This window comes from Schistocerca serialis, chromosome 6 (genome assembly GCF_023864345.2).
Source record: "Schistocerca serialis cubense isolate TAMUIC-IGC-003099 chromosome 6, iqSchSeri2.2, whole genome shotgun sequence".
NCBI classification, from domain to species: Eukaryota; Metazoa; Arthropoda; class Insecta; order Orthoptera; family Acrididae; genus Schistocerca; species Schistocerca serialis.
The window spans coordinates 690,255,712-690,281,366 of record NC_064643.1 but is presented as its reverse complement, the minus strand read 5'-3'; positions in this window follow the sequence as shown (position 1 = coordinate 690,281,366).

Here is a 25,655-nt window from a genome sequence, read left to right as displayed (position 1 = left end):
TACTGAAATTGGAAGGCGAACATTCAAAGGAGAAGGGATCACGTTTGGAAAACAACAAAATGATTCAAAAGATTTATGTTGTATGTAAACCAGAGGCCTAGAAACGTCGGAGAGGCTCCGTCCCCGCAGCAGCCGCAGTGGTCCACAACCCCACGACGAATACCGCAGTCCACTTCACCCCTCCGCCGCACCACACCGAACCCAGGGTTATTGTGCGGTTCGGCCTCCAGCCTCCAGTGGCCCCCCCCCCCCCCACCCCAGGGAACGTCTCCCAGCAGACGAGTGTAACCCCTATGTTTGCGTGTTAGAGTAATGGTGGTGTACGCGTACGTGGAGAACTTGTTTGCGCACCAATCGCCCACATAGTGTAGCTGAGGCGAAATAAGGGGAACCAGACTGCATTCGCCGAGGCAGATGGAAAACCGCCTAAAAACCATCCACAGACTGGACGGATCACCGGACCTCGACACAAGTCCGCCGGGCGGTTTCGTGCCGGGTACCAGGCGCTCCTTCCCGCTCCAGAAAGCAGTGCGTTAGACCGCTCGGCTAACCGGGCGGGCTAAAGATTTATGTTACTAACGGTTCGGATCATTGATAAGTTCGCGTTTCCTGCAGCCGATATTAGCTCCTTATTGATGTCAAGCACACGCCTAATTTGTCCAAAGAACAGACCGCCATATTCCTCAGACATGCCGATGAATCCATTCACAAAAGTAAATCTTTATTAAGGTTATTTCTACAACCATGCATCTCAAATGAACGAATCCGTATATTTAGCTGGCCCCTCAACGTGTATTTGAGAAAATATGCCGAATTATAATGAAACGTACTATCAACTCCCGCTGTCCCGAATCGCCGTTTTGCGTGGGACTTGCTCGTTGTTTTGATGCGATCATCCGCAGCACGCCAGCTAACGATGTCAGTGCAATACGACGCTGCACGATACGGCACCCACGCGAAAGCCCCACTGCATTCTCATTAACGCTGAGCGTTAAAGCGAGCGCCCGCCATGGCACGGTACGGCATAGAGCGCTCCGAGCTGGCGTTCGCTGCTCCAACAGCCGCAACTGGCCAAGGTTTCTCTTCCGTAACACAGGGATGTCGCACATGTTATACGTGTCAATCATTTCAGGTCACTTTCACAGAGTTAACGTAGGTTTGTTCACTAGCTGATCAAATTATCCCTCTCTAATGCAAAAAAAAAAAAAAAAAAAAAAAAAAGTTGGTTCAAATGGCTCTGAGCACTATGGGACTTAACATCTGAGGTCATCAGTCCCCTAGAACTTAGAACTACTTAAACATAAATAACCTAATCACATCACACACATCCATGTCCGAGGCAGGATTCGAACCTGCGACCGTAGCAGTCGCGCAGTTCCGGACTGAAGCGCCTAGAACCCCTTGGCCACCACTGCCGGCTCTCTAATGCAAAATCGATCACTAGAAGTCACGACAGGCGAACCTGCCAATATAAAGGGAGGTGTGGAGCATTGTGTTGTCAGTAGAGAACACGGAATAACAGATGGAGTAGTTCAGGAGAGCTAAGCGACGTGAAACGCGGACAAGTCAGTGGGTGTTACCCAAGCAACAAATCCATCAGGGTCATTTCAGTCCTTCTACAGCTGCACAAGTTGGTTGTTGGCGATGTGACTGTAAATTCGAAACGCAATGGATTATCCAGTGGTGTACAGCCTTTCGACTTAGACGTGTTGTAACCGTAACTGCATGGAACATATTATTTTACGTATATAAATTGAATAGTTTAAATATATTTAAATTTTATAATTAATCGTTTAACAATGCGAGAAATAACATAAAATAAAAGTATGGCAGCAGCGGGAATCGCACCCGAGCCGATGAATGACCAGCCAGTGCGCTTAACCACTGCACTGCCGTGCCGTTACGTGCTCTGCTAGTCACACATTTCTCGTGCTCTAACGCTGGCCGCTGAGAACGAGCGGTTCTAGGCGTTTCAGTCCCGAACCGCACTGCTGCTACGGTCGTAGGTTCGAATCTTGACTCGAGGACGGATGTGTGTGATGTCCTTAGGTTAGTTAGGTTTAAGTAGTTCTAATTCTAGGGGACTGATGACCTCAGATGTTAAGTCCCATAGTGCTTACGGTTCTAGGCGCTCAGTGCGGAGCCGCGCGACTGCTACGGTCGCAAATTCGAATGCTGCCTCGGGCATGGATGTGTGTGATGTCCTTAGGTTAGTTAGGTTTAAGTAGTTCTAAGTTCTAGGGGACTGATGACCATAGATGTTAAGTCCCATAGTGCTCAGAGCCATTTGAACCCATAGTGCTTAGAGCCATCTGAACTCGAACTCTACACGTAAATCTTTAGGTACCGTTTTACTTTTTCGTAGGGCCCACTTACTTATTCTACAACATGAAACAGGCATGAACCTGCTTCTACTACCGTAGTTTTATTTTATCTATAGTTTCCGCCAAACGAATCAGTGACCTTTTGGCAATCAACGAACATCTTTTGAATTCAGTAATTTGTTGGAAATGATTGATTCCAGAATATGTATTTATTCAGAACATGTTCTGCCCTTCCTGAAACCACCTTGACATTCATGTGAATCAGTTTCCATTGTCGTTCCTACTCTGTTTAGTATAATCTTGGAAAATACATAATACGCAACTGAATGCAAAGGAATTCCTTTGTACCTTGTTTATCGCTTTTCTTATGTAGTGGATTTATCGAGGCCATCTTCCACTCTCCTGGGAGTTTTTCAGTTTTCCTGGTTTTCTCACAGGTTAATTTTAACCCATTTTTTTTATTTTTAATAGAGACAATTTCCAACCTTCTGCTGTAAGACTCTTCCCTACTAGTTTTGTAAGGTTTTACTAACTTCTTCAGTTTCTTTGATATATGGGGGTGAACCTTTCTTCCAGATTTTCGTGAGTGTTTGAATATTCGAGTTTATGGATTGGTTCTGGACAATAAAGAAGCTGATGAAAATATTTTGCAAGTGTTTCAAAATGTTCAGTGTTATGTAAGCCAGCTCAGTGAGCCTCAAACCCACTCCTCTCTGTTGTTACATTTACAAGTGAAGTAGATCCACCCAACTCTCATTCTAAACTTCCACAGTATGCTATACCGCACCTTCAAAGAAAATCTACTGATTGGGTGCTGTGGGCAGCGGTGCACTCGCAGAGCGGGAAGGGATGACGTCTCATCAGAACATGAGCACCCGAAAATAGCTGAATCCATCCTCTGAGTCGATTGTAGCGCAGCTGACCATTATTTCGGCACTCGACAATGGTTTCTAGTTATCACACTGAGATCGCTACAAAACACGTTTTATTTGCATACGGGAACTGCAATACCGCCTGCAACCGGCATCAAGCCGACGCCGCGGCACATCGACGCTATTAAGAACTGTTCGGCTCGCAAGGATGTCAAGCAGTTATGTCTCGTATTGAGGCAAATAAAATATTATTATCGGTATTTCTCTCTCTTGCAGCTTCCATTGGCGAACCACTGCTCGATATGTTAAGCAAAAGCACAAAGTGGTACTGGAACAGTGAATGCCAGCGCGCATTTAACAAATTAAACCAAGGTCTGGTTAACGACAAGTGCCTTACGATATACACTGAAGAGACAATGAAACTGGTACTCCTGCCTAATATCGTGTGAGGCCCAAGCGAGCACCCAGAAGTGCCGAAACACGTCTTGGCATGGACTCGGCTTATGTCTGAGGTAGTACTGGAGGGAACTGACACATCCTCCAGGGCCGTCCATAAATCTGTAGGAGTACGAGAGGGTGGAGATCTCTTCGGAACAGCACGTTGCAGGTCGTCCAAGATATGTTCAATAATGTTTATGTTTGGATAGTATGGTGGGCAGCGTTTCAACCCAGAAGAGTGTTGCCACTCTGTAGCAATTCTGGACCTGTGGCTGTCGCGTTGTCCTGCCAATTCCGTAGGAATCCACAATCGACATGAATCGATGCAGGTGATCAGACAGGATGCTTCCGTATGTGTCACTGTCAGAGTCGTAACTAGACGTATCAGGGGTCCCATATCACTCCAACTGCACACCTCACACCATTAAAGAGCCTCCCCCAGCTTCAAAAGTCCTCTGCTGACATGCAGTGTCCATGGATTCATGAGGTTGTCTCTATACCCGTACACTTCCATCCGCCCGATACAATTTTAAAGGAGACTCGTTCGACCAGGCAACATGTTTCCAGTCATCAACAGTCCAATGCCGGTGTCGACAGGCCCAGTCGTGGCGTAATTCTTTGTGTCGTACAGTCATCAAGGATACACGAGTGGGCCTTCGGCTACGAAAGCCCATACTGATGATGTTTCGTTGAACGGTTTGCACGCCAACACTTGTTGATGGCCGAGCTTTGAAATCTGCAGCAACTTGCGGAAGGGTTGCACTTCTGTCAGTTGAACGATTCTCTTCAGTCGTCGTTGGTCCCATTCTTTCAGGATCTTTTTCCGGCAGCAGCGATGTCAGAGATTTGATGTTTTACCGGATTCCTGATATCCATGGTACACTCTTGAAATGGTCGTACGGGAAAATCCCCACTTCATCGCTACCTCGAAGATGCTGTTTCCCATCGCTTGCGCGCCGACTATAACACCGTGTTCAAACTCACTTAAATCTTGATAACCTGGCACGGTAAGAGCAGTAGCCGATCTGACAACTGCACTAGACGCTTATTGTCTTATATAGGCGTTGCCGACCGCAGCGCCGTATTCTGCCTGTTAACGTATCTCTGTATTTGAAAACGTATGCCTATACCAGTTTCTTTGGCGTTTCAGTGTATTTCTTTTGGATGTACTTGTGAAAAAGCGAAGTTCTGGAAAAATTAATATCTGTACCCACTTCTTTCAACACTAACTCTTCCACATGAGTCTTTTAAATTTCAGCCTATTCTTCATCATCATCATTACTAAATTGTGATCCGCGCCCATATTACAATCCACTTGCGATTGCAGGCATTCTCGGCGTATTTCAGCTATGAAATCTTCATGGGTTATCAGCCGAGTGGCGTCGTCTTCTAGTCGCAACGTTTCTTTGGATTGCGTATCCATCATCTTCAGCACTCACTTCGATTGAAGATGGTAGATACCCAATCCACTGAAACGTTGCGACTATAAGACGACGCCACTCGGCTAACAACCCGTGAAGATTTCGTAGCTTACAATCCATTGTCTGATATAGGAATCTCTGTCTCACCCCGATGTAATTCTTAGCCCTTTACCTAGCATGTGTCTTCTTTTGTAATATTTGAATAGTGTATTTGCTATTACTAACTGCAATTTGTTGCAGAACTAAGTTGGTATTTTTCCTCTCTTATTCCTAATACCAAGCTCATATTCTCCAATAACTCTTTCTTCCCCTACTACCGTGTTACAATATCCCATGACTTATATTATCATCTCCTTTTAGGAATTATCCATCAGCATCCTCATGCACTTTTACTATCTTCCGGTCTTCTGTTTGTGATGTCAGGATATAGACCTGAACTAATGTCGTTGGTGTTAGTTTGCTGTCGATTTTGATGAGAACTATCCTACCACTAAAGTATTCACAGTAATTCACTCTTTGTCCAACTCCCCTATTCATAACGAATCCATCTTCCTTGATATCACTTTCTCCTTCTGTTGATTACCGTATATTCATCTTACCAAGAATCCTTACCTTCTTTCCATTTCACTATTTATGCTAAGTCTTTTCTTTGCCCTTTTCAGCTTTCCTACCACGTTCAAGCTTCTAACATTCGTCACCCAAACTCGTTGCATGTTCCCCTTTCGTATGTCATTCCATCTTTTTCTCATGACCCCCCGCCACCCCTTTCCACAGAGAGATTATCATCATACTTTTTCGATCACTGACCACATGTCCTGTGGATACACATTGTGTGTCTTTAATGCAGTTGTTTCAATTACCTTATGCATCTACTTGCCGTTGATCATTGCTGATTCTTCCAACTAGCAGCGGCGGTCCCCCCCCTCGAGGGGCAAAAGGTTGCCCTCAAACTCTGTTGACACTTCCGCCCTCTTTAACGTTGGCAGAATGGGAGTGACTCCTCACACTGGGAGTCCCTGGTCATCATTGCTGGTGATTTTTGTTCAGTATTTAAGAAGTAGCTGGGTTTGGACCTGGGACTGAGGACGTTTTAGATTGTTAGATTGGTAGCCTTCAGTCTCCCTTCACAATAAAAATTTCATCTTCCTTTGTTATCTGAACAATTTCTTTTATCTTGTCATACATTCTTTCAATCTCTTAATGAACTCCAGAGCTAGTTGGCATATATACTGGTTTGGTGAGTGTTAGTTGATTACCATTTTGGCTGTGATAATGCATTCACTGTGTTGTTCATAGTATCTTATCCACATTTCTGTTTTCGTATTCATTATCGGACCTGGTCCTCTATTACCACTACTTGAGTTTGTCTTTGTAAACCTATACTCACCTTACCAAGAGTCCTGTCCTTCCTGCTACTGTGCTTCCCCAATTTCCCCTATATCAACGTCCGATCTATCCATTCCGCTTTTTAAAATCTCTAATCTTCCAACCCGATTAAGGGATATAACGTTCCATTGTACCACTGGGAGAAAAACAGTCTTGTTTTTCCTGATGATGACATTCTCCTGAGTAGGGCCCATCCAGATGTCCAAATGGAGGGCTGTTTTATCCAGATTAATGCCACGCCTCTCATAACCAAAATTTAATATCATTACTTATAATCAAGTGTGTCAGACTATGAAGAGGTTTCCCGGCACCTATAGTGTGTGAAGACTGCGGTGTGATGGTCCACTGAAGAGAAAGCAACAAGGAGGTTCGCTGCGCGCAGGCCGGCAAGCGACTGTCAGCCTCAGTGACCATCGCTTTGGAACAGCGAGATGGAATCGCACAGCGCTCATAACAAGAATGCCGCTTCTGCATGAGCAGCATCCCATTTTGAATGGGCTCTGACTGGGTGTGGTTGTCGACAATTAACAAAATTTAGAAATCTAGTTCTTGGGATATTTTCATACTTCGAGAGGAATATGTGTAACCTGCTTATGAAATATGCTGTCACAGCTAAATAATTTCCATTACTTTTAGACGTCCGTGTACTGGTGATCAAGCAGACATTTTCCATTGTAATAACATGTCTTCGTTCTCCATTCATACACTTTTCGCGCTCTCCTTTCATGCTTCGCAAGTCTGAGAGTGCTTCACAGCCCGCGTGAAATCTGTTCAGTAATTAAGGGACTGAACCTTTTACTAGGTTCGAACTGGAATATTCTAGCGCAATTAATCCCCAGTACGTATCGCACCATGAGCACCATGAGTGACTCGTCACTCACACAGCGCGAGTGCAAGATACGACAGTGAGATTTTCGTCTTCCTTAACCCTCCTCAGTTTTTCTGATTATAACTATTAATACGTATAACAGACAGTTTCACAGCTCTGTACAACCTACTGGTATATCTCATGGTAGGTGTCAAAGCCTGGGCCTTCCCAAAAAGTGTTATATCAATTTCGTACCTTTGACAGTCGATTTGTGCACCTGTGTTTTGCCCAGTTATCTTCTTAAATAAAGAAAGTACTCCACAACTATCACCGAACGAAGATTAGAGAAAATTTATCGATACATATGGTATTATTTATTATTTGATTCCTTTCTTTGTTATCGGTACGTGGTGGCCACATTTCCTCAGGCCCTGACGGCTTTGCAACACTTCCCTAGTTAGTTAATTAGTTAGTTAGTTAGTTAGTTGCATGTTCCATCGATCAATTGCACGGTACAGTAGCCGTTACGATGTGGAACGTGTCAAGTGCACAAAAAATGCACATATGAAACAAGATTATATATATATATATATATATATATATATATATATATATATATTATTCTAACCACTTTCTTTCGAGCAGTGAATATGTATATATCACAATGCAGAGTAAAAGATTAACATTTTAATATTTCTATTATTTACCCCATTCCCTTAAATGGCAAAATGCATACACTATATTTATATATTTATTTATTCCTATTAAGGAGTTCATCTGTGGTATAGAAGGAGTTGTCAAGGAGATATGGTTTCAGTTTATATTTGCAGCTATTACTGCTGTCTTCAGACATTTTATTTCACCTGGTAATTTGTCGAAAATTTTTATAGCAGCATATTTCACCCCATTCTGTGCCAAACATAGGTTGAGCAAAGGACAGTGTAAGTCTTTCTTTCTTCTGGTATTATAATCATGAATGTCACTGTTATTTTTAAACTGGTCCATGTTGTTGAGAAAAAATTTAATCAGTGAGTAAATGTACTGTGAGGCTGTTGTAAGAATTCCCAATCTTTTAAAAAGATCTCTACAAGATGTGCGACTAAGAACCCCACACAGTTTCTAACCACTTTCTTTTGAGCAATGAATAGTTCTTGTCTAAATGTTGAGTTACCCCAAAAAATTATTCTGTATGAAATTAGAGAGTGAAAGTATGCAAAGTATGTTAGTTTACTAATTTATATACCCTCAAAATTGGCAATTATTCTGATTGCGTAAGTTGCTGAACCTAGTCGCTTTAGAAGATCCAAAATAAGAATTTTCCAATTAAGATTCACACCTGTATGTACACCCAAAAACTTATTATGCTCTACCCTGTCTACTGGCTTCTGTTGATGTGTTACATTTATTGAAGGAACTGTACTTTTTACAGCAGAAAATTGGATGTACTGTGTTTTTTCAAAGTTTAGAGCAAGCCCATTTGCAGAAAACCAATTAATGACTTTTCCAAAGACCTTATTTATATCATTTTCAATTGGAGTTTTTCTTACTGGATTAATAATGATGCTTTTATCATCAGCAAACACTGTCAGTTCAGCTTCCTGTTTCAGATAGGAAGGGAGGTCGTTCACATATACCAGGAACAGAAGGGGACCCATGATTGAACCCTGTGGAACACCTAATGTGATTTCACCCCAGTTAGACGAAGTCGCAAACTTATTTAAATCACTTGACCCATATAAGGAAACCTTTTGCTTCCTGTTCTGTACGTATGACTTAAACCACTCATATGCTATTCCAATTATACTATAGAACTGTAATTTCTGTAACATAATGTCATGGTTCACATACTCAAATGCTTTGGAGCAGTCACAGAAAATTCCTATAAGTGACATTTTACTATTTATAGACTATTTTATGTGGACAGTGAAACTGCATATTGCTGTCTCAGTGGAACAGCATTTTTGAAATGCGAAATGTGATTTAATAAGTATCCCATTACTAGTGTAGGTGCGGATCTGAGGGGAAAGACGGAGGGTCATGGGGCTTACGAAAACCTCCAAAAACATTTTATCACATTTATCACTTCACAAACTCACATTTGGAGAATAGAAGTTGACGGAAACTGAGAGTCTTCATAATGGCGAAAAATTTTAGAACTCACAAGCTACGTTTAACACAGAATACTTTTCTGTTATTTGCTTGTGTGGAAGAGGTTGCGGCCGGACCAGCTTCACATGGCGTTCCTCCCAGGTAGGGCCGCTTAACCACAGGTCGACCTACCTGCTCTCAACAACAATTTCGACACGGGTAGTGGGTGTACAGGCAGATTCCATACTTCTAGGTTTCCGGAAAGCGTTTGATACCGTGCTCACTACAGACTGTTAACGAAGATGCAAGCATATGGAGTAGGTTCCAAGAAATGTGACTGGCTCTAAGACTCCTCAAGTAATACAATCCAATATGTAATCTTCGATGGCGAGCCAAGGATACCATCAAGAGTGCCCCTGGAAAATAAATGACGTAACGGACAGGGTGATTGTTTGCTGATGACGCTACGGTGTATGGGAAAGTATCGTAGTCGAGTGACTGTTGAAGTGATTCCTTTCGTGTAATTTTATTACTTTAACGATTGAATCTCCAAGCGAAGGCGGAAATAACCGAAAGACACAACAATGTTCTCCACAATTGTATGGTCATGTTAACGAGCATTTCGCTCTCATTTAAATATACGGCCGAAAGAGATAGCCTTCAGGAATTGTGAAACGAACCCTGTCGTCGAAGACCGTGTGCCAGAAAGAGTGCAGATTCGCCACAAGATGGGGAGATTCACAGGCGTCTATTGTGCTGAATGAGGCCTAAGCGCTGTAGTGTACAAGTGAGACATACAAGAATCTACGTCATAGAGAAACCCCGTAGAAGCTGTTTGTGGCCAGGGAGACGTAGCAGTGTTAAATATGCAGGACCTACGAACGGCCAAGAAAGGGAAACATCTATGAAAACTATTTAATTCTGTTGTAATTCAGGAAATGAAGCAACAGGAGTTTTAAATTTCCATCCTCCATAAATTTTGATGGTTATCGCGATAAAACTTGAATATTGATAATATCTGTAACTTAATCATAGCTTGGTTCAATAATCATAAAAGAAGGTTGTATACATGGAAGAAGCCTGGAGATACTAAAAAAATGGCTCTGAGCACTATGGGACTTAACATCTTAGGTCATCAGTCCCCTAGAACTTAGAACTAGTTAAACCTAACTAACCTAAGGACATCACACACATCCATGCCCGAGGCAGGATTCGAACCTGCGACCGTAGCAGTCGCGCGGTTCCGGACTGCGCGCCTAGAACCGCGAGACCAGGAGGTACTGACAGGTTTCAGATAGATTATATAATGGTAAGACAGAGATTTAGAAACCAGGCTTTTAATTGTAAGACATTTCCATGGGCAGATGTGGACTCTGACCACAATCTATTCGTTATGAATTGTAGATTAAAACTGAAGAAACTGCAAAAAGGTGGGAATTTAAGGAGATGGTTCCATGAATAAACTGACTAAACCAGAGGTTGTACAGAGTTTCATGGAGAACATAAGGAAACAATTGACAGGAATGGGGGAAAGAAATACAGTAGAAGATGAATGGGTAGCTTTGAGAGATGAAGTAGTGAAGGCAGTACAGGATCAAGTAGGTAAAAAGATGAGGGCTAGTAGAATTCCTTGGGTAACAGAAGAAATACTGAATTTAATTGATGAAAGGAGAAAATATAAAAATGCAGTAAATGAAGCAGGCAAAAAGGAACGCAAACGTCTCAAAAATGAGATCGACAGCAAGTGCAAAATGGCTAAGCAGGGATGGCTACAGGACAAATGTAAGGATGTAGAAGCTAATCTCACTAGAGGTAAGATAGATACTGCCTACAGGATAATTAAAGAGACCTTCGGAGATAAGAGAACCACTTGCATGAACATCAACAGCTCAGATGGAAACCCAGTTCTGAGCAAAGAAGGGAAAGCAGAAAGGTGGAAGGAGTACATAGAGGGTCTACACAAGGGCGATGTACTTCAGGACAATATTACGGAAATGGAAGAGGCTCTAGATGAAGATGAAATGGGAGATACGATACTGCGAGAAGAGTTTGATAGAGCACTGAAAGACCTGAGTCGAAACAAGGCTCCGGGAGTAGACAACATTCCATCAGAACTACTGACGACCTTGGGAGAGCCAGTCCTGACAAAACTCTACCATCTGGTGAGCAAGATGTATGAGACAGGGGAAATAAGCTCAGACTTCAAGAACAATGTAATAATTCCAATCCCAAAGAAAGCAGGTGCTGACAGATGTGAAAATTACCGAACAATCAGTTTAATAAGTCACGGATGCAAAATACTGACTCGAATTCTTTACAGACGAATGGAAGAACTGGTAGAAGCTGACCTCGGGGAAGATCAGTTTGGATTCCGTAGAAATATTAGAACACGTGAGGCAATACTGACCCTACGGATTATCTTAGAAGCTAGATTACGGAAAGGCAAACCTACGTTTCTAGCATTTGTAGACTTAGAGAAAGCTTTTGACAATGTTGACTGGAATACTCTCTTTCAAATTCTGAAGGTGGCAGGGGTCAATTACAGGGAGCGAAAGGCTATTTACAATTTGTACAGAAACCAGATGGCAGTTATAAGATTCGAGGGGCATGAAAGGGAAGCAGTGGTTGGGAAGGAAGTGAGACAGGGTTGTAGCCATTCCCCGATGTTATTCAATCTGTATATTGAGCAAGCAGTAAAGGAAACAAACGAAAAATTCGGAGTAGGAATTAAAATCCACGTAGAAGAAATAAAAACTTTGAGGTTCGCCGTTGACATTGTAATTCTGTCAGAGACAGCAAAGGACTTAGAAGAGCAGATGAACATAATGGATAGAGTCTTGAAAGGAGGATATAAGATGAACATCTACAAAAGCAAAAAGAGACTAATGGAATGTAGTCGAATTAACTCGGGTGATGCTGAGGGAATTAGATTAGGAAATGAGACACTTAAAGTAGTAAAGGAGATTTGCTATTTGGGGAGCAAAATAACAGATGATGTTCGAAGTAGAAAGGATATAAAATGTAGACTGGCAATGGCAAGGAAAACGCTTCTGAAGAAGAGAAATTTGTTAATATCGAGTATAGATTTAAGTGTCAGGAAGTCGTTTCTGAAAGTATTTGTATGGAGTGTAGCCATGTATGGAATTGAAACATGGACGATAACTAGTTTGGACAAGAAGAGAATAGAAGCTTTCGAAATGTGGTGCTACAGAATAATGCTGAAGATTGGATGAGTAGAACATATAACTAATGAGGAGGTATTGTATGGAATTGGGGAGATGTTTGTGGCACAAAATGGTTCAAATGGCTCTGAGCACTATGGGACTCAACTGCCGAGGTCATTAGTCCCCTAGAACTTAGAACTAGTTAAACCTAACTAACCTAAGGACATCACAAACATCCATGCCCGAGGCAGGATTCGAACCTGCGACTGTAGCGGTCTTGCGGTTCCAGACCGCAGCGCCTTTAACCGCACGGCCACTTCGGCCGGCGTGTTTGTGGCACAACTTGACTAGAAGAAGGTGTTGTGGACTGGCAAGACAGCCAATCCACAGTGACGGGTAGCCGAAAGGCACGCGTTTAAGCTCACGCAGGCTGGCGTCAGGTCTGGAACAGTTAAAGGATTTGAGTCTAGCAAATAAAGTACGTAGCTGTTGGAATACTTAACTTTAATCCATAATTGGTGAACATCGGTCTGACGGTACATGCATCACAAGATTAATAGCAAAGGATAATGGCGCCATGCTATGTCGTAGTAAATGACGTAGCTGAAGGCTATGCTAACTATCGTCTCGGCAAATGAGAGCGTAATTTGTCAGTGAACCATCGCTAGCAAAGTCGGCTGTACAACTGGGGCGAGTGCTAGGGCGTCTCTCTAGACCTGCCGTGTGGCGGCGCTCGGTCTGCAATCATTGACAGTGGCGACACGCGGGTCCGACATATACCAACGGACCGCGGCCGATTTAAAGGCTACCACCTAGCAAGTGTGGTGTCTGGCGGTGACACCACAGAAGGGATCGGTTGGTAGGACATGTTCTGGGGCATCAAGGGATCACCAATTTGGTATTGGAGGGCAGCGTGGAGGGTAAAAATCGTAGAGGGCGACCAAGAGATGAATACACTAAACAGATACAGAATTATGTAGGTTGCAGTAGGTATTGGGAGATGGAGAAGCTTGCACAGGACAGAGTAGTATGGAGAGCTGCATCAAACCAGTCTCAGGACTGAAGACCACAATAACAACAACTGTAATAGTTTAGGATTTCCTGTTAAAGTGAAATTAACAAGTTTTGTAACAAAGATCTGAATTCTAAAATCTGAACGCTTATGTCGACCTTAACGATCGACATTTCATGTGGAAGCGCATCATTAAAACGACAAATGTTGTAAATATCAACTCTGTAACTTTATTTGTTTAAATGATACAGCAAATTTAAATTAACAGTATTTTCAGTTAAGCATCGGATCATCATTTCCTCCATACAAAACACACTGAACGATGACAGCATGATACCTTAGTTAATAGAACATTTTTTGTTAAGTTTAGTGCATGATAGTTACTTTTGTTCTCCATTTATTTATCAGGAAGCACTTTGGCGCAAGGCTGTTTGTTGTGACATTCAAAGTTAAGAAGGAAATTGTATTGGTTTTACGTAAAAGAATTTAATGTTTATTATGTAATGGATGTTATTGTTACATTATTTTGAAGGTGAAACTGCTCAAGCTTTGGTTATTTAAATATGTTAAAATGTAAAGTAATGTTGAATAAGCTGTAGTCAATCAGATTTATGGCTTCAGGAAAGGGAACTGCCCTAGTCAGTTGACCGAGGATATTCGGCGCGTGGGAAACGCGGCCAGAGACGGGCCGAGGGACAGCTCGGATTGAGACGTGAAAGCGGACAGTCGATATTTAGGTAGCTAGGAAGTGAAACTACTTAGAAAATTTCGCGTTGTGTGGTATCGTGGAACTTAGTCTCTGAGCGGTGAGCAGCCGAGCGCCTTGTGTGAAACGTAACTTTTAGCGTAGCTAACTAGGTTGAGTATTGGACTTGTAATTCACGATGAGATTATGATTGATCAACTGTGTCAAATGGATATGCGCTCGAGTGTAATAGTAATTCTAAACACGACCACTTTCGCAATTAGTTTACTTTCTGAATAAACACTATTTTAACAAGATTAAAACTGTGTGCTGGACCGAGACTCGAACTCGGCTCTCGGTCCGGCAACCAGCTTTAATCTGCCAGGAAGTTTCATATCAGCGCACCCTCCGCTACAGAGTGAAAATCTCATCCTGGATTATTCTAAACAAATCGCAACTGTGTAGCCTACATCATTTATGGGCCATTGATTGACCTCCCAATATTAATATTACTGTTGTTATAAGTTTTATTAACGTTGTATGTTTCATACAATTTCGCAACTTACCATCAGGCAGACAATTTAACCAAAGTGTCACAAGTGTCTAATTTAGGGCGTGTAATGCCACACGCGCGGTTCAAGCCCTAGTCGAGTTTGAGCCAGGACATTTCGACGAAGAGCAACCGCATGTGAGCCCGAACATCTTTGGGATGTTAGCTATCAATAACCATAGTCTGCCCACCTGTGTTAACAGTGGCAGCGTTGGCTGAGATACTGATAACTGAAACTGTATATTTAGATTTTATATTCCACACTTTGTGGCCGGCCGCGGTGGCCGTGCGGTTCTGGGCGCTTCAGTCCGGAACCGCGGGACTGCTACGGTCGCAGGTTCGAATCCTGCCTCGGGCATGGATGTGTGTGATGTCCTTAGGTTCGTTAGGTTTAAGTAGTTCTAAGTTCTAGGGAACTGATGACCTAAGATGTTAAGTCCCATAGTGCTCAGAGCCATTTGAACCATTACACTTTGTGACGTTATCAAAGTTGTGAGAGTTTGTTCCTATTATAGGTCATAAATTAATTTCGTGCCATAAGTAATTCGCAAATTTTCGGATGTATGCTTTTTGAAGGATATACGGCTTTAAACTGCACTTTTTTTGTTCTAATGCTAAATCAGTGTACTATAATACAATAATAGTAGACTGTTTAATCACCATATATGAAATACTTCAGTGAATTAATTTCTTTAAGTCAGTCTACTATTATTGAATTAAAAAATTTTACATATATTATTATCGTCATCATCATCATCATAATCATTATCATCATCATTGTCATCATCATCATAACTGTTTTTAGAACCGTACACATCTGTGACTCGTCAAAAGAGGTGTTGATGGTATACAGTATTACGTCTGGCTTCGGGTCAAGGGATGGGGGGAGGGGGCAGGAGAGAGAGAGAGAGAGAGAGAGAGAGAGAGAGAGAGACAGTAAAAAACTTGACCTTTTTCTTCTGCGTGATTGCAGATGAAAATCACGATTTAACCCTTTTATCTAGCGATAGTCCTAAGCACTTTAGGCCTTTAGTTAGGTGTGCATTGAAAGTAACATCTTCTGGTTTGTTATACCACGTCATGTTGCTATTTTTTCGTCTTATACAATCGACATTTGGATCCCTCAGCTGGTATCTTCATCAGTAGTTTCCGATTCCGTTTAGCTTTGCATTGTCAGATACCAGTGTTGCGTTCAGAACGTGAGTTTTCCCGCACATCTTCTGAAGAAATCGGGTTATACGGTGGAATTTTTTCGGCTACATTGGGGACGCAACGAAAGACGCAGAGCAAGGGAGGGGGGACTTAATCAAAATATTATTGTCGTACCGCAACGGTGGCTTCCTGGTAGAGTTTTGTATTCCTAGCGCACCGTGGCTGCGTATTTACGTCCTTGATGGCGGGAATCCAAGGAGCTGGAAGTCTGCAGTAGTCATCTACATTGATATTACACTCGTTCTTAGAAATCTCAGAAACCTTGCATTCTTTGGCTAGCACTTGTATGTTACCTTGGACGCAATACTCATGCTGTTCCGCTAACGTAGACTGCTGCCTTCATTGTAATCGCACGTTTGTAGAATGTTTCGACCGTTGTTTACAGAGTTTTGGTGACTATCTTGAAAAATTATATCACCGTGAAGTGCTGCGCAGCATTGATTAAAAGTAACTTAGCTTTGTTTTTTCAGTCCGCTCTTACTTCAACACAGACACTCGTCATTTCATAGACTGCCAAGGCCACGAGAAAGACATGCCATGAAGTGTATGTAACTGCGCGTTACCCCACACGTCATACGAACGCCAGCGGGGAATGAGTTATTATTTCAGACTAGTTTAATAATTCTTAACTACACACTTAAATACATGCAATCTCTCAATAACACACCGAAAAGTTAAGACTTTTAATGGTACCTTTTCATTGACATCTTGATTTCCCGTGGGCCCTGCATGGGGTACAGCGTTTGCGAGGTACACTAAAGGGACGAAAATCATGGGACACCCTTTAAAATAGTGCCGGACTTCCTTTTGCTCGGTGCAGTGCAACTCGACGTTGCATGGGCTCAATGAGTAGTTGGCTCTCTCCTGCAGAAATATTGAGCCATGCTGCCTCTATAGCCGTCAGTAATTGCGAGTGATGCCGGTGTAGGATTTCGTGACCTCTTGCTTATGTCCTACAAATGTTCGATGGGATTCAAGGCGGGCGATGTCGGCGGCCAAATTATTCGCTCGAATTGTTCAAAATGTTCCTCAAGCCAGTCAGGTACAACTGTGGCCCGACAACATGGCTCATTGACAACAATAAAAATTCCACCGTTGTTTGGAACGTAAAGTAGCCGAATATAACTATTTCCAGTCAATAGTCGGTTCAGTTTGACCAGAGGACCCAGTCCATTCCATGTAAACACAGCCCATATAAATACAGCCCACACTATCAGAGCTCGCACAGTACCTTGTTGACAACTTTGATCCATGGCTTCGTGGGGTCTGCGCCACACCCCAAACCTGTCATCAGCTCTTACCAACCTAAATCAGGACTTATATGAACACGCTACGGTTTTCCAGTCTTCTAGGGTCCAACCAATATGGTGACAAGCCCAGAAGAGGCGCTGCAGGCGACGTCGTGCTGTTATCAAACACACCCACGTCATCATTTGCTGCCACAGCCCATTAACGCCAAATTTAGCGCTCTGTACTAACGGATACGTTCATCGTACGTCCCACATTGATTGTTGCGGTTATTTCACGCAGTGCAGGTTGTATGTTAGCACTGACAAATCTACGCAAACGCTGCTGTTCTCGGTCGTTAAGCGAAGGCTGTCGTCCATTGCGTTGCACCTGGTGAGAGGTAATACTTGCAATATGGTATTTTCAGTATAATTTTTACACTGTGTACCTCCTAATACTGAATTCCCTAACGATTTCCGAAATGCAATGACCCGTGCGTCTTACTCCAAATACCATTCCACATTAGGTCTGTTAACTCTCGTTGTCTGTCCATAATCACGTCGGAAACCGTTTCACATGTATGACATGAGCACAAATGATAACTCTGCCAATGCACTGCTCTTTTATACATTGTGTACACGATACTACCGCCATCTGTATACACTGATCAGCCAGAATGTAATCATCACCTGCCTATGTCCACCTTTGGAACGATAACAGCGGCGACGCTTCGTGGCATGGAAGCAGTGTGGCCGTGGTAGGTCGCTGGAGGGAGATGGCACCACATCTGCAGCCACAAGGCACCTCATTACCGAAAATTCCTTGGAGATGGGTGAAGAGCTCTGACGAGTTGGGGGGGGGGGGGGGGGGGGGCTAGCGCATCAACTGGAACTCGCCACTGTGTTCCTCGAACCACTTTATCACACTACTCATCTTGTGACGTGGCGCATTACCCTGTTGAAAAACATCATGAAGCGGTGTACATGTTCTGCGACCAGTGGACGATACTCTTTGGCCGCCAAGGTGCTTTTCACGAGCACCACTGGACCTATGGATGCCCACGTGAATGTTCCCCAGAGCATAATGGAGCCGCCGCCAACTTATCTCCATCCCACAGTACAGATGGCAAGGAGCTGTTCCCCTGTAAGATGACCGATTCGCGCTCTCCCATTGGCATAGTGAATAGGGTATCGGAACTTATCAGACCGTGCAATGCTCTGCCACCTCGCCAACGTCCAGTGCCGAGGGTCACGTCCCCATTTCAGTCGCAGTTGCCGATGACGTGGTGTTAACATTGACACATAAATGTATCGTCGGCTGCGGAGGCCCATCGTTACGAGTGTTCGGTGCAATGTGTACTCAGACACTCTTGTACTCTGCTCAGCATTAAAGCCTGATGTTATTTCCGTTACATTTCGCCACCTGTCCTGTTTTACCAGTCTGCCCAGCTTACGACGTTTGATTTCTGTAATGAGGGGTGACCGCCCAACCCCTACGACGTTTTATATGGATATGGTGTCTGTTCTTCCGGACATCCGAAAGAACAGACACCATTGATGACCTGCAGCCGTCTAGAACGAAATTAGAATTATACATTAATGCCTTCAGCTGCTGACGGGTGTTGATATATGTGGTGTCACCGCCAGACACCACACTTGCTAGGTGGTAGCTTTTAAATCGGCCGCGGTCCGTTAGTATACGTCGGACCCGCGTGTCGCCACTATCAGTGATTGCAAACCGAGCGCCGCCACACGGCAGGTCTAGAGAGACTTCCTAGCACTCGCCCCAGTTGTACAGCCGACTTTGCTAGCGATGGTTCACTGACAAAATACGTTCTCATTTGCCGAGACGATAGTTAGCATAGCCTTCAGCTACGTCGTTTGCTACGACCTAGCAAGGCGCCATTATCAGTTGCTATTGATATTGCAAATAATGTCCAGACAAGAGCTACGTTCGACATTAATGGATTAAAGTTAAGTATTCCACCAGCTACATCCTTTTTTTCTAGTCTAACTTCCTTGTCCTGTTCCAGACCTCACGCCAGCCGGCGTGAGCTAAAACGCGTGCCTTTCGGCTTCCTCTTACATTAGTGGGTTGGCCCTCTTGCCAATCCACAACAATATATATCAACGGGGCCAGTTGAAAATGTGTGTCCTGACCGGGACTCGAAACCGGGATCTACTGCTTACATGGCAGACATTCTATCCATCTGATCCACCGAGGGCACAGAGGATAGTGCGACTGCAGGGACTATCGCGCACACGCCTCCCGCGAGACCCAAATTCTCACCTGATATGTCCACACACTACATTTGTAGTGTCCCACCCCAACACACTCTTTACTCGTGGAAGACATTCTTACCAAGTCCCGTAAGAGTTGGGGTAATATGTGTGCATCCGCACAGATGAGGAAGGTCATGGCCGGTATTGCCAGAACTATGTACTTGTATGGATATGGTGTCTGTTCTTTCCGACATGTCCGAAAGAACAGACACCATTGATGACTTGCAGACGTCTAGAACGAAATTAGAATTATATATTAATACCTTCAGCTGCTGACGGGCGTTAATATGTATCAACGAGGACAGGTGATGTGTGCGAGATAGTCCCTGCAGTCGCACTATCCTCTTGTTTCACCTTGGTTTCGCCACGTGTTGTGGATAGTCACCACAGCACTCTTCGAATACCTGACAAGTCGTGCAGTTTCCGAAGTGCTCGTACCGAGCGTCTGGGCCGTCATAATCTGTCATCGGTCAAGCGCAGATAGATCGTACGCCTTCCCTATTCTACACACGGACAGGATACTCACTGATAACTACATGCACCGTGCGTGTCTCTGACTAATTGTCATTCTTCCCCAGGTGACGCTGCTACCACCTGGACGGGTTTATATCGATAGTAGATCAGTGGCTATAATGTTCTGGTTCATCAGTGTATGGCCGTATCTCTGTACCATGACTTTTTTCATCTCAGAGTATGGCCGGCAAGGCGACTATTGTGACGTCACATGTTCGTCGCGAGATCCGTCTTCCTTTCCGGCTGTGGTAGATTTCCTCAGTGTGGAGGTGAGCTGGTAAGTTCCTTTCGCCAAGGAGAAAGTCTTTCATTATCTTTTGATGTGGCCTGACAGTCAAGAAGATTTTATGAAACTTCCTGACAGATTAAAACTGTGTGCCGGACCGAGACTCGAACTCGGGACCTTTGCCTTTCGTGGGCAAGTGCTCTACCATCTGAGTTACCCAAGCACGACTCACGCCCCGTCCTCACAATTTTACTTCTGCCAGTACCTCGTTTCCTACCTTCCAAACTTTACAGAAGTTCTCCTGTGTCGCAGGCAAAGGTCCCGAGTTCGACTCTCGGTCCGGCACACAGTTTTAATCTGCCAGGAAGTTTCATATCAGCGCACACTCCGCTGCAGAGTGAAAATCTCATTGTGGAACAACATCTTATTTTCAATGAAGAAAACCTGCAGAGTTACATAAAACGGCTCTGGATTATTCAGTCTAAAGGAAAGAATCCATCGGTTGTTGTTCTTACAATACTGTTGCGTGAGTTTTCCCTAAGAACACGAATTGCTCAGTAATCAGTGCACAAGTTTTGCAACAGCTCTATGCGCCACGCCGTAATTCAGGTTGATCGCTGCTTTGTGGACGCGCAGCGCAGCACGCTTGACTTTTGGGGCACTCTGTGCGCCTCAACTTTGGCCTCGCGCTTTGTTCCGGCGAGTTGGGCGCTGGTGTACTGGCAAAGCCGACCCGTAACTGGCGGCGCCCTCTTCCGGCGTCCAGTAATTGATCACTCCGGGGCGCAGACACGGCTGCCACGAGGAGACGAGAGCGATAAATTGCAGCAGGCGGGCGGGCGAGATGGGCTCCGCCCGGCCATACACCGGGTTCATCGCACGCCGCGGCGAGCGAGGGCCCATCCCAGCCCAAACGATACCCGCGCCACCTCTGCCGGCTGCTCTTCTTTTTTTTTTATCCTGGTCGCCCACGCCAAACGTTACAACCTATCTGCTTTTCATACCCTTGTCGACGGGATATTTCACACGAGCTCTCTCTGGTCAAAGAGCAGCCTGAGTGAGACACAAATCCGTGGAGACTGAGGCTTACAGTGTATGAAAAATTACTCTCCTACTTCGAGAAATGTTCAGCTTTATTTTTCTGTATTAACCTTTCTGATTTAAATGGCAGTTTTAAAAGATATTTCGCAAAGCCTCTTCTAGGTATCACGAACTAAACTTAAAGAACATGTTGAAACGTCTCTGTGCAGTCGTTTCATAGACGCTCGTCTCACTGGATTCTATGCATCCTATTCTGTCCACCGCCTGATTGCGGTTAAATTTATTAACTCTTCCAGAAACACTGAGCAATCAAACTAAGGCTTATTAAATGATATTTTGTTTGATTTATTTTGGTGTTCCATAGGAAACCATGACGTGTATTTATTACGTTTTTCCCTTCACCCTACCCTATATGCGCGTGAATGTGACTGACTGAGTGTTTTTACGAGTGGTTTCGGGTTTCTTTTGTGGGGGACGCTGAGTTGGTTGTCGTCTGCTAGGAGCAGGTGATGTTTGCTTCTCGTTTGGAGGGTACCACAGGATGACCAACTTAGGTTCAAAAATGATTCAAATGGCTCTGAGCATTATGGGACTTAACTTCTAAGGTCATCAGTCCCCTAGAACTTAGAACTACTTAAACCTAACTAACCTAAGGACACCACACACATCCATGCCCGAGGCGGGATTCGAACCTGCGACCGCAGCGGTCACGCGGTTCCGGACTGAAGCGCCTAGAACCGCTCGGCCACCCCGGCCGGCACCAACTTAGGATCCCAGTACCTGGACGGAGAGGTTTACCCCTTTTAGTCTGAGGTTGGTTTGTCTGTCAGGTTGGTGGCGGAAGCCTACTCCTCTGGTAGCTTTCGTTACACCGGTAGTTACGCGAAGCTCGGTGGAGAAAGGACACTCTGCAGCTAGCGGTTGGTGAGTGCAGTTCGTATCTCCTCGAGAGGGTTTCTGCCTCGCCGAGTTAATTTTATTTCGTATTGGCAAAGTCATTCTGCTATCGCACCATTAAAATTTCTTACATTTGTGCCTGGTTTAATGTCTAATTTCTGAACAGTTAACTCGTAATCAAGTTTACCACGTGCTGAAGTTCGGCAGTTCGTAAGCGGCAGGCACGGATTCCATGTCATATATCTACTATACGAACCTTGCGAATCGGATAAACCTCTTTCCAAGATAGTGCATGAGCATAATGGTGATAGGTATCTCCCTGAACTATTTCTGTCATGGGTATGTAGATGGAATGATTGAATTATTGTGTTCCACTTCCCTTTTGTGTGTTTTTCCTTTTTTTATTACGCTATTCTACCATTTTTAGCGAATTATTTAGTTAAATATTTCATTCAGGTACCAGTCATGTGTATTCGTAGGATGTGCATCAAATTCAGTAATGAAATAAATGTGCTACGTAAAGGATAAACTCTGCTTCCTTTATCTTTCTCATTGATGCCAGCTTTCAAATTAATTTTCTATTCCCTGACTTTTTTTAAGTTAATCTGCTTGCTTGTAATGAACAAAAATGGGAGGAAAAATAAATTTTGTTGTGTCTAGACAAGACAGCCTAGACACAATGAGAGGAAGCCGAAAGGCACGCGCTAATAAATGAGGATGGCGTGAGGTCTGAAACAGGATACGTAATGAATGCTATAAAGAAAAGTACGTAGCTTCTGGAATACTTAACTTTAATCCATCCTTTTGGTACATCTGGAGATTGTGGCGATACAAGTGAGACTCTTTAGATACATGCAATGTTACTAATGGCGCCTTGCTAGGTCGTAGCCATTGACTTTGCTGAAGGCTATTCTAACTATTGGCTCGGCTAATGAGCGAGGCTTCGTCAGTGTAGTCGCTAGCTACGTCGTCCGTACAACTGGGGCGAGTGCTAGTCAGTCTCTCGAGACCTGCCTTGTGGTGGCGCTCGGTCTGCGATCCCTGACAGTGGCGACACGCGGGTCCGACATGTACTAATGGACCGCGGCCGATTTAAAGCTACCACCTAGCAAGTGTGGTGTCTGGCGGTGACACCACAAATTTAATTAAGCAAGCTCATTCTTATAAGACATACAATGCTGTTCATCTTGTTAGTGTCTTTAAAAAAGTGTTCTTATAATTAAGTTCTTAATTTAATTGAACTGATAATTTCCAGTTCGATCTTTTCTTAATTGTCAGGAAGGGCTTGGGCTGGTGGCGACCCTGTAATTTTTAAATTTGTAATTTTCCTTGTGAGGTGGCTTAACAATAAATTGCGCACAAGGGCTACATCTCCGTTATTCCTGGTACGTAACATATGTTGAGGCTTGGCTAGGATCCGTTTACAGTTCTACATACATACTTTACAATGTAATCGGAGCGAAATTTAGAATTTTCCCGGCGAATTAAATTTTCTGAGAGATTTCGAGACTGAAGCCGGTCGTCGTAAACTTTATTCCACGTTATTTCAACTGGACACCTGCCTGTCATTTTCAGATAAGCCATCGAAGATCGGCGAAGATGTTCCCTGCTGCGTCCTATATAGCGCGCTGATAATATTGCCGCGCATACGTCAGAGTCACGGTTGCCGCTCGCCGCAGTAACCAGAGTATTCTGGCTTCTCTGTCTGGAGCAAATATCGGAGATGACGGGATTCCACGCATTATCCGCCTGGTAGCCGCTGTCGCGGTTCATTAGATTTCCCGCGTATTTCACCGGATTCTCTGATAACGCAGTCCCAATAAGACGTTGCTGTGGCCAAAATTAAAGTTTTGTCATACTCCATTAAATGTCCGTTGGAGATACGATGTTCCGCAACTGCAGACTTGCTGGGTTGCAGAAGGCGAGTGCAACGTTTCTGTTCCGTGCAACGTTCTTCCACTGTGCGTGTTGTTTGTCCTATATAGGCCATATCACACTGGGAAGGTATTTTCTAAAAAGAACCGCCTTCCGCAATAACGAATTATCCTTCACTGTTCCCAGCAATCTTAGACAGTGGGCGGAAAATCACTTTCACCTGAAAATTATTAAGGATTCTTGCTGTTTTAAAGGACATATTTCCAATAAATGGTGGAAACGCTAGGGACTCTGTTGGCACGTTCTCCTCTTTATCAACTTTCCGGTTCTTGATTTTAGAGGAGGACTGGTTAGGTTCTTTGGGGAATGAGACCAGACAGCGAGGTCATCGGTCTCATCGTATTAGGGAAGGACGGGGAAGGAAGTCGGCCGTGCCCTTTCAAAGGAACCATCCCGGCATTTTCCTGGAGCGATTTAGGGAAATCACGGAAAACCTAAGTCAGGATGGCCGGAGGCGGAATTGAACCATCGTCCTCCCGAATGCGAGTCCAGTGCGCTAGCCACCGCGCCCCCTTTAGCGGAGGATGACCTGTTAATTTGCCGGGTCTAGTATCCATTGTCTGTGAACACTGTCCTTAAATGTGGAGGCTCTTTAGGTAAACTATCTGCATCCGACACTATATGGGCCCTATGTAAAAGAGTTTTAACCGTAGTCATGGTTTGAGGAGGGTGATGGCAACTTAAGGAGAGCAGGTACAAATCAGTATGAGTGGGCTTACGGTAAGCAGAATGTCCCGAAGAGCCGTCATTCTTCCGTCTAACCAAAACATCCAAGAATGGGAGAAAACTATCTTTCTCTAATTCCATAGTAAATCGAATGTTCTCATGAATGGAGTTAAGAAGAGGTGAAAACTCTATTAACTTATCTTCTCTGTGGGGCCACAATACGAAAGTATCCTCCACGAATCTCCAAAACACAGTTGGTTTAGAAACCGCTGATTCAAGTGCTCTTTCCTCAAAATCTTCCATAAAAATGTTATCCACTAGGGGAGACAAGGTCCTGCCCATGGCGACGCCATAAGTCTCTCCAAAATAGTCTTTGTTAAACATAAAATAGGTTGAGGAAAGACCGTGTCGAAACAAAGCAGTGATGTCCGACTGAAACTGTTCACCAATTATCGCCAAGGAAACAGCAAGAGGCACCTTTTTAAAAAGAGATACTATATCAAAACTCACTAAAAGATCCGAAATACTTAGGTGGAGAGATCCCAGTCTGCGGGCACAAAGGTCTTCCTTTACGGCCTATAGTGAGTAATATTGACGACTCCTCCCCCCCCCCCCCCCCCCGCCAATATGATTCAGCCAAAGATCTTGCTTTCTTGCTGAGACCATTGATTGGCAAATGTCCTCATCATATACGGAACACTGCCGATTTCATCAATCGGAGACGAAGTAACTTCGGTCCTCGCTACAGAAACGTGTTCGAAAGTATAAATAATATTTTGACATCAGAACTCATATTGCTTGTTAAATATTTCTAGTGCGAAAGCTTACTAATACAAACTCACATTTTGATGAAGCACTATGAGAAAAGACGTTTCTCAGAAATAATAATGTGCATCCTGTCCGGGAAT